Raw genomic sequence first — 10,779 nt, 5'->3', positions numbered from 1 at the left:
CTATATCTCTCTCTATCAATCTATATCTATATCTCTATCAATCTATATCTCTCTCTATCAATCTATATCTCTTTCTATCAATCTATATCTCTCTATATCCTTACCTATTTCTCTGACCCAATCTTTGTAATATGTATAAAATTCTCAAGACTTCCATTATTACATATTAAGTTATCTACATATTACTCACTACGTGAACAGATAATAACAATTTGCGTATTGATACAGGAAGGGCAAAGTTCACCAGTTTAATTCTTCACTCGGTTCATCTTTTTTTTCCAACATGAATCAATAATTTGAATGGGAAGAGTAATAATGACGAAAAACATCAGTGCACATAGTTTGAGTCAACTATCCCCTTCAGCACAATGTCACCACCAACTACAAACATCCAACCTTTAGAATCATCACACCATGGACACACTTTCTTATGTCAGTAAATAGAATTTTGTGCCATTACACTGTATGAGCACTTTGATATCAAGAAGAAAAAAAAACATGATGAACAATATGCATTATCATCATATGACAGTTAAAATATGAAATTTACTTCCACATATTTCTTTCACAAGATTCTAAAATGTCTTTGTGTGCATGTCATGTATTTTGTGTTTAATACCACGATGTATTCTTATTTCAGAAAGTTCTGAAAGTAAACTAAACACTAGAACTAAAACAGACTGCAACACATAGATACCGAAAGGACAAAACAAAAAACCATCATGATATCAGAATGTCCACCCAGGGTGAACATCATCATGAAGCAATTTTGACAATCATGACATTTGAAGAATATTTTAATTAAATTCCCTGCCAACATCAAGTTTCCACCTTGCCTAGAATTCATTACGAGCTCCACTGATGCTAATCACTTCCAACAAAGATGAAATTTTTGGAATATAATCGGAAATGGTCGCAAACAACTTGGCCTCCACAATACAGTTCATCTAACCATCCATTGTCAAAGATTAGAAGGCCTGGTGTAATTAGTACGATGAGTCCAGAGAGGGTTAACCCCTTCAGGATGGACTGATTTTGCTACAACACGCATTTCCCATGTAAACACCTGCCTGAGTATAGTCGGGACTCGTCCTCAACGGGTTAATTGGGGTGGGGTGGGGTGGGGGAGGGAGGGAGAAGGGAGGTCAGAGGTTATTCTCAGGGAGGAACAAGTAATTTTATTGGCCAGAGCAGTGGAGCATGACCAATGACACTCCAGTTCAGTGGGGAAGCAAGTGAAGAAAATTAGGTTAATAACACCAACTCTGTCCCTCATGGCTGGCTGGACTTAATGAAATGCGGAAACATGCCACCGTACCACGAAAGGTTATATGGATAGATAGATGGGTGGGTATATAGTTAGGTAGATGGATGGAAAAATAGATAGATAGATAGATAGATAGATAGATAGATAGACTGATAGATAGATAGACTGATAGATAGATATTGTATAGATCTGACTGATAGATTGATAGATAAACTGATGGATTTATAATAGATATAGCTTATTGATTGATACATTAATAGATTAGATTGATACATTCATAGATTGATAAACAGATAAATAGACATATTGATTGATTGATTGATTGATAGATACATACATATCTAGAGAGATAGATTTATAGATCAATGGATAATGTAGATAGATAGAGGATCTTTTATCAAGACAAGTTTGTTTTACTTTGTTTTTTGATATCTCAGCCATCTCAAAACCATTTTTTTTTTCAAAAGAACTTCGAGTCCCTCTTATATTTTGTGAGCTCTTTCATAGTTCATAACTGGTTTATTCTTATAATCTCACAAAAAGTTAAAATCTCAATCCCCAATCCCAACCAAAACTGTAGTTTCCCTTTAAGAGCATACATGATTTTTTTTTCCTTCCATGTTTCTCAGTAAGGATGAAGACACTTGCACACAGACACAGACAGACAGACAGACACACACACACACACACACACACACACACAAACAAACAAACAAACATAATAAAGAAGCAAACTTATATGTAAAGTTGTTATTCATTCTTCCACTGAAAAGATGGCAGAAAAAAAGTTGTTTTTCATCTGCAAAGTGTTGCAGGACGTGAGATCAGAGTTTTCTGATTCATTATAATATTGGAGGTTATAATGGGGAAGCTGTGTAATAAACAGCATCAGTATTATCCTGGTCACTCTCTTCCATAAATAAAGCATTTTTGTCATATTTTTGAAAGCATCCAATAAACAAAATATTTTACTTGACTGCCTCAACCTTGCTAATTTAGTATACCAAAATGACATGTGTAGACTACTAGGACACACATTTTCATTTACCTCTATCATCCAGATCAACACAAAACTTAACTCATAAGTTCCTATATTTGACATAATCCCTGTTAAGTTAATACATGGTAGCTCCATTTCCTGCACTGATTGGGTGAACCACTAATTCACATAATATCATGAAGAGCTTATAAGATAAACCTCATTTTCATTTAAGTAAGGCCATCATCAAATAAAGAATATCTTTTCAATGATACTGCATTATTAGTTAGATATCAAAAATACTTTTGAAGATGCTAAATTATCACATGATATTTTTCCCTTCATTTTTAGCATATTTGAATCTCAAATAGGCCTATCTAGGCCTACATCTCACACTGATAAATCAGCTTTGCAATAAAACACTTCATATGATTATGCAATCATAATGGTATATGTGCTGCATGAAGGTCATTCTTGTCAAAAGACAATTGTGACAGTAAGTTGACTCCCTTCATTAAAATCAAGAACAGAAAAGCACACTCATATAAAACTACCTTGTTACAGATACATTTTATTAGCATATTGAAAAGAAACAAAATGTAGAAATGAGTAGCAGGCCTATATACACCAAATGAGTTTTTAGGTCATGCACAATGCATGATCCACTACCAGATTAAACATGGAATGATGCTAAAATCAAAAAATAAATAAATAAATAAATAAATAAATAAATAAATATATAAATACACAAATAAATAAATAAAAACTAGCTGCTCTGAAAATGTCTGAGATTTCCCTTGGCAGACTGCATAACATTTCGGTGGACTGCTGAAAAATTTAAATGTTTCAGTAGATTGCTCGCCGGTATGTGATTTAAATGTATCAGGGCTCCTTCGTGTCATAATAATTTTGAGGATTAATTTTGAGCGATAGATATTTCGTGTGCTCCGCAACCAGATACGGCGGACACATTTCGCGCCGCTGTCACGTTGCACCACACTGTATGACTGTACGGTAGCAAAAAACATGAAAAGTTATTACTCCGAAAGCACGTGCGAGGCCGCTGGCAGCGCATCCCGTTATTAATAACAATGAGCAGAGCAATCATTCCTGTGTCTAAGCAACAGCATGTAGCCCACTAATGACTATTCCCTATTCGCGCCTAATGTAACCATAACTCAAACAAAAAAGCGACCGCCGCGCCCGAAGCTTGACAAAACATATGAATTTTTCATCACGATACACCCACCATTCGATGCATTTGCGTATCAATCTCTCTCCTTTTCTTTTTCTTTCTTTCTGTCTGTTTTGGGTTTTTTTTCTGGAGGACGGAAAAGGAAGCTGAACTCACCCATCTGCACGAACTCCACGCTCGCTGGCGCCGGCTGGTCCGCGCCGGAGGAGCCCTGGCGGGGCAGCTTGCCGAGCTCCGACGGTCGTTTCACGGTTGATTTCCCACCTCCACTACCACTACCACTACCACCGCCGCTGCCGCCGCTACCACCACCAGACGCGGAGGCAGCCATTCCCGGATTTCGGAAACCTCGGTTGTGACTCATCTAGGAGTCGACTTGTGGTCGAATTTCAGCACAAAGATAAAGATTCCTGCATTCATGAAAAGATAAATCCACTCGACACGGATGCTTCTTCAACGCACCTGGTACAACAGACCTTACGCTACTAGACTGTCTCCTATTACATTCGATACTACCGCGAACAAGCTACCGTCGGATGCGCACATGTGCGTTCAGTTCATACGCCTAATAATAGACAGATGCGCATCTCTCCGTACCCACCCTCATGAATAGATGCCTTGCAAACGCTGTACGCATCGCTCCAAAGTACGGATGCTCTTGCTAGTCTCGTTTTCAGACCTGAATGAACGTACGTCAGAAATACTGTATTGTTTAAGCGCCATAGATTGTACAAAGAGTTGGACTTAAAATCCCGTATCATGCTCGTAGCAGTAGGATAGTGAAACAGCCCGCTGTGTTTAGCTTGTAAAAGACTATTACATACATGTAGATCGTCTATGTGAAGGCCCTAGTTGTTTATAAGTTAATGTTTTGATATTATACACGCATTATTCTATTTTGTTTTTTGTCTATTTGTTTTCTTTCATTTTACTCATTATTTGTACTGTCATACACTACATTCTTATAATCTTTGTGTCATTATGTATAATCTACAAGAATTGTATCCACAAGTCTGTTGTATCCCATCTCTTGTATCCCATGTTAATATTCTCACCCGAGAGGGGGGTCGAAAGAGTCAATAAAATTCAACCCCCAAAAAAATCTACAAATTCTAAATTCTAATAGGGTCATACCTCTCTTCTCAACCTCAGCCTTCTCTCACACCTTTTTTCTCAGCCTATACTAATTTTTGAGGGACAGTTAGATCAAATACCACTCATTTTCACCTTATTAGTTTTGATGACATCGGCACCTGTCCAGCATAGAGAAGCACGGTTATGGGGCATTTGTTTTTGTTTGTTTTTTTTTTTGTTTGTTTTTTTTTTAGTTCATGCTTCTACATCATTCGCATGAGTCAGGTCAGTGTATAGGACCTATAGTAATAATGCTACTATGCGCACGATTATAGGCTTGCACGGTACTTTTGTAGTTAGCGAATAGAGGTGAATATTGTGAAGAGGTATAGAAACTAGACTAATGTTTAACGTGGCGCATCGAGTTAGCCCATTTGCTAAATTACTGGAATCTTCGTCATCACGCGCCCTTTTTCTCCCTCTCTCTGCGACGCTCCCCAGACGCGACTCGCATCGTACCGCTAGACGAACGAGAGAAGGGAACGTGCAAATTATTACTATCATCATCCACGCCGCTTGCCCGTCTCTCGTGGCTTAGCTGGGCAAGCAAGGGGGGTAGAAATAAGAACGGGGGTGGGGATGGAAAAGGAGAGATTCAAAACACGGGGACTGGCGAACGGGGGAGGGGGAGGAGGGATAGGAATTTTCCCAAGATGCAATTTAGAGAGGATTGATTAGGCGCAGTTATTCGTGTCATTAATTTTTATGGCGTGTGAGAGATAGACGTAGAGGGAGAGGGCGATATAGGAAGATATAGACAGAAGGGCTGGAGTCGAAAATGATCTTATCCACTGGGACGGACTATCTAGAATTTCTCTAAAATTCTCGTTTGTCAGCGGCCAAGCCGGGATTAGAAAGGATTTAGAAAGAAAAGATTTAGAAAGGATATTTGTCAAGACAGCGTCAGATTAACGTAATATCTCCATTTAATGAGCTAAAAATAACGTTTTGTGGGATATTCCCTTTCAAGAAGCACTGCGTTGTATTTGACAAGTTGTAGCATCTAAACAAGCGGTTCTGGGTTTGAACCTTATAATGAGTCACTATTTAACACTAGGAACAGTGATTTAAAACAAAAATGTTTGAATTATCACATTTGGTGCATAATATGTATAGTCCAGTTGTATCACAAAACACCTTCGTGAATTCGGGCCTATAGGTTCAGATATTCTAGTATTATTTCACAATACTTAACATTGATTAACTCATTAACATTGTAATGTTTGGTGATTTTTATCCCTTCATCACATTCTAGAACTACTTAGAAGCACTAAAGCTGTTTTATTTCTCATCTGCAAATGTTAGCAAGGGCTAACGGCGCGTATATTTTTTGTTTGTTTGTTTTTATAGCAGAAAAGTTATCATACTCCCATCCGATCCTCTCTGATGCGAGTGACTGTGAATGTTGTTTGTTAATTTCTACTTTATTGAAACGTTGAAAACGTTGTAGGGGCGCTGTGGCATAGTGGATAAGACTCCCGACTCCCGATCGAAGGACCCGAGTTCGAATCCCACCCAGTGCTTACGTCCTTGGACAAGATGTTTTTACCCACTGTGTCCCTCTCGACCCAGGTGTATACATGGGTACCTGGCAACGCTAGGGTAATAACAACAGCAGGACCCTCTGGTATAGAGCAACTAGTGGCAACACTGAAGAAGCTACCCTTGGTTAACGAGACATTAATTGTTATGGGTCTCTGGCAATTATCCCATGGGCAATTACCCCGGACTCCTCCCCTGGCCCTAATCCTAATCCTAATCCTTATCCTGAACCTAATCTTAACCCTTAACCAAACTCCTAACCCTAAACCTAACCCTAACCCTAACCCTAATCTTTACTCTAACCTTACCACTCACCAGTATTTAGCCGGGGGGGGGGGGGGGGGGGGGGGGGTAATTGCCGTCTGGAGGTAATTGCGATACGATTGGCGTCAGTATTAATACTGACGCCAATTTTGTCCTACATAATAATACTCATTATACTTATAGCGTGATTGGCTTAAAGTTTCATGGCCGGCAGTAGAGACCACATTCCTGTGGTTTGACGTTACATATTTTGTTACAGTCTTTACTACTGTAAATTTTTGTTGTTAGTGTTTCATACTGTAGAACAAAAACTTCTCTGTCATTTGAGCTTTTGGCCTATCTCAGAGACTCACTCATCATGACCTATATCTCGGTTGCAGAATTATTACGAGTTTATCAATTTCTAAATTTGTAGGTGATCCTTAAATTGACAGCACTGTTAGGAAATCATTTGTTATTGATAAATATTTCTATGTTTATATAATATATTGATATATAAAAAATTAACGTTTTGGGGGTTGTCGTGATGTGATGCAGATGTAATGAATTCAGCCAGTTCTGTTCTTTTTCCTCCGATTACAGGATACTCGGTAAAATTCATGATACCAATTTAATCATGAAAAGATGATTATCATTAAAATTTCCTAGAGCAAAGTTTACTTCCTCACCATCTAAGCTGATGGAATGTGTTTAAAAAAGAAAATACTTAATTAATCATGTGGACTTCTTGTTTTCATTCTGAGAATTGTTTCACATCCGATCCTGGACTCTTCATCAGTTCTTCTGATCTGCAGCTGACGGCGGGAAAACGTCTTTGTCGTTAATTTAATGTTACCTGGATAAATCAGAATTTGCATGAATTGGATGTGTTCTATTATTAAAGCGATGAGTGGAGGAAGGAGGTCAATAGTAACGTAGAGGTCAACTTCTGAACTATTTGGTGATAACTATACAGTAAATATCGTACGGAAAACGCTGAGGTCAAACATGTAAAATATCTTTATCCTATATATCCCAGACGGCAAAAAGATACAACAGTCGACTTCTTCCTTTACATTTAATGTAAACCAGACTTTTGCTTGTTTATCTGTTTGTTTATTTGTTTGTTTTCTGTTGTTATTGTTTGTTTGTTTATTCATTTACTTTTTATTTCACCAATAACTTATGTTGTAGTTAAAACATAACTATTTTAATCACTGAAAACCGCTACTGCTCGCAAATTTAATTCTTTCAAACACGTCGGCAAAAATACAATTAATAATGTGATCGCAAACAGGCGTTTTGAATAATCAATTAACGAATGCGTTTTCACTGATTGTCAGTTACATTGAGGATTGATTTTACATTATTTGTATCATTCTCTCTATTGCACTTTGTGATTAGACTCATCATTTTAGATTTGCAACATAACCATACTCATATAGCCTTATATTATGTAACATAGGGGCTGAGGGGCTTAACCCATCACAGTTCTGTGTAAAATCCTATTAAGTGACGATGTTCTCATGGCTCAAAGATATCATAGAGGGCGCTAGACTAGAAGGAAGATTACGTTTTATGCTGTGCCATTCAACGAGCTTGGCGTTTCACTGATAAACTCGGTTGGCATAATTATTGCAACTGTCTAGATGTGTTGTTTCACCAAGTTTGTCTGTTTTTTTTTTTGTTTTTTTTTTTTGTTTTGTTTTCATTTCTGATACGTTTCCATCCACAAGGACCTAAGGAAGAACAGTCCCCGGACTGAAGTATGTACCGAGCTTAATTAAAGGAATGGAATGAAATGAAATGATAAAACAATCAAGGCATACACACTCTACCTGATTGCAATACCACTCATGTAATTTGACTAGCTTGTGTCTCTTATGACTAAAAGTTCATCATACATTGAATAATCTGTGTAGGCCTATGTTAGAATATAAATTATGACATTAACCCGTTCCATACTGAATTCTGAAATCCCCATAGACTTAGTACAGAGACCACCAGGTTCCCGTACGGAACGGGTTAATTTGTCTGCATCTCACCATGTAAAATGATAATCAAATTTCCTTTATTTCTCTTCATATTTACATTTATGATTTGTGACCTTCTTGCCTCACAATTTTCAGTTTCACATCTTTTTACATAAAAAAAAAAATGAATTGGCAAATGCACAAGTTTAAAATGTTAACTATAATAGATTTTTTTCATCTTTTTAAAATAAAATGATTAATACTAGAATCTGTCTAACCACGTAGAGTCACCACAATTAAACACACGAACATTCAGTATTTTACACTTCATGCAGATTTTGTCTTGATGGCAGGAAATACATGTATTGTTTCTTACAATCAAACGAAATGGGTTGAATTATCTTTATATTGTATTTTCATATTATATAATTGGAAAATAGCAAAACTTATTCCCTTAAACCATTGAGGATGAGTACCTAGTATACTCTGGCAAGGGCCTATGGGAAAAGCGTGTTGTAGCAAAATCAGTCTGTCCTCAAAAATGGTTCAGACTGGGTGGCCCATCTTACCATTCTGTAGTCTTTATAAACTCTGTCCCATTGTAACCAAACACCATTATTTTCTACTTTTACATCACAAATTGCAGTTTAACATCCACTAACTACACAAGCACACACATCCACACACACTCACACACGCACACACACACACGCACGCACACACACACACACACACACACATACATACACACACAAATGATCGGCAAATGCACAAGTTTAGAATGCTTAATTGTAATACATTTATTTGTTCATCTTTTTTTTTTCTTTTGGTTGTTTGATTGGTCAGATAAAATGACCAATACTAAAATCTGTTTAACCACATAGAATTAACGAGAGTAAACACATAAACATTCAGTATGTCACACTTCACGCAGATTTTGTCTTCATAGCTGCAAAAACATAATTTGTAGAATTAAAGGTTGTGGTTGCTGAAAAGTGATCCACTACATGCACTAATGTCAGCATGGGAAAACAAACACTTTATCTCAATTTTTAACAAGATATTAGAAACTTTGGGGGTTTCTTACCCTGGCATCGTTCTCTAAACCCTTAACTCTTTATGTGCCATGGTGGAAACCCCCTGTGTGCCACGTTATTCCGAGACACGAAGGTAGTCATGCTTTTAGAAAGAATTATGTTTTTCCAATTTGTATGACCTCTAAAAATTTCTGTTAAGATGGGCGTAATAGTAGGCAAAGTTAAAGAGGAATGCCAAACTTTGTTTCGATATAATTTGTATGACGAATCTATTTTTCAATTTCTCTTTCGAATGACCAGTTGCTACATTGCTGTAAAGGCATGACTTTTGCTCATAAAACCGTGACAGAAACTTAGAATGTACGAGCAAATCTAGTTGGGAGCACCACTGGATAGTCAATCACCACATAGAATGCAAGCCGTATATGAGAGGAACAAAAGCACGAAAAACGCTTTCATTGTGCCGCAGGATTAGCAGTAATTAGCGGTTTATCGATCGGTTTTGGCGGCTTCGTTTGTTGAGCAGAATATGCGAAGTTGGCACGCCGTCGACTGAGGCGGACATGCGAACGTGGCACATAAAGAGTTAATGGTCCTGTTTACCTTTGGGAACAGTGATCCAAAAATTTTTCAAGATATGACATTTAATGCATATGTGTAGGTCTGTTGTACCACAAAACATCCTATCATATGAAATTTTCACGATAAAGCCTTAAATATAAGGAGATATCTGTATTTTTCTCAATAGACCGTAACTGCAGACGGTTCAGTCTGGAAACATTTTTATTATAACTATTGTTCACATTTTGTATATTCAACAATACTTAACATCGATTTTACCGATTCAAATTTTTACAGTGGTTGTTTCTAGCCCTAACTCACATTTTAGAACTATTTTAAAGCACTAATGCTGGGTTTCTGTTTCATCTGCAAATGGTAAATTAGTATGCCTTTAAAAACTCCTCGTATGCTTTGAAAGCAGACTAGCTAGCACACAAAACCCGAAAGAGCGTTGTACACACTATCCTTAGTCCCTGGCACAGAAAGTTGTCAGTCCTGACAAATTGTCAGTCTCTGACTATTTAAGTAAATTCCTTGATTTGGATTGGCTCAGAAACTCTGGTCACTGACTGTTACTATGGTGATTGTCACAGACAAAAACTAACAACTTGTCAGGGCTGGCAACGTTCATGGAACGGTGCCCAGTTACATTATTCCTTGCACAAATCAGTTTGACTTTCCTAAAGATATTCTTCTCCTCCTAACAAGTCATTTCTCTTCTTTGACAAGTCAGTCTAATATCTCTCTAGAAATCATTTGTAATCTTTACACAAATCAATTCTACATCTCTCAATGCAACCAACAATAAAGGTCAATTCTTTTTCTGCAAATTTTGAACAGCCCCTTGC

Source organism: Diadema antillarum, unplaced genomic scaffold (assembly GCF_040938485.1).
Source record: "Diadema antillarum isolate AM-2024a unplaced genomic scaffold, OU_Dant_1.0 seq00000193_RagTag, whole genome shotgun sequence".
Lineage (NCBI taxonomy): Eukaryota > Metazoa > Echinodermata > Echinoidea > Diadematoida > Diadematidae > Diadema > Diadema antillarum.
The sequence above is the reverse complement of the archived record's forward strand: the minus strand, read 5'-3'. Positions refer to the sequence as shown.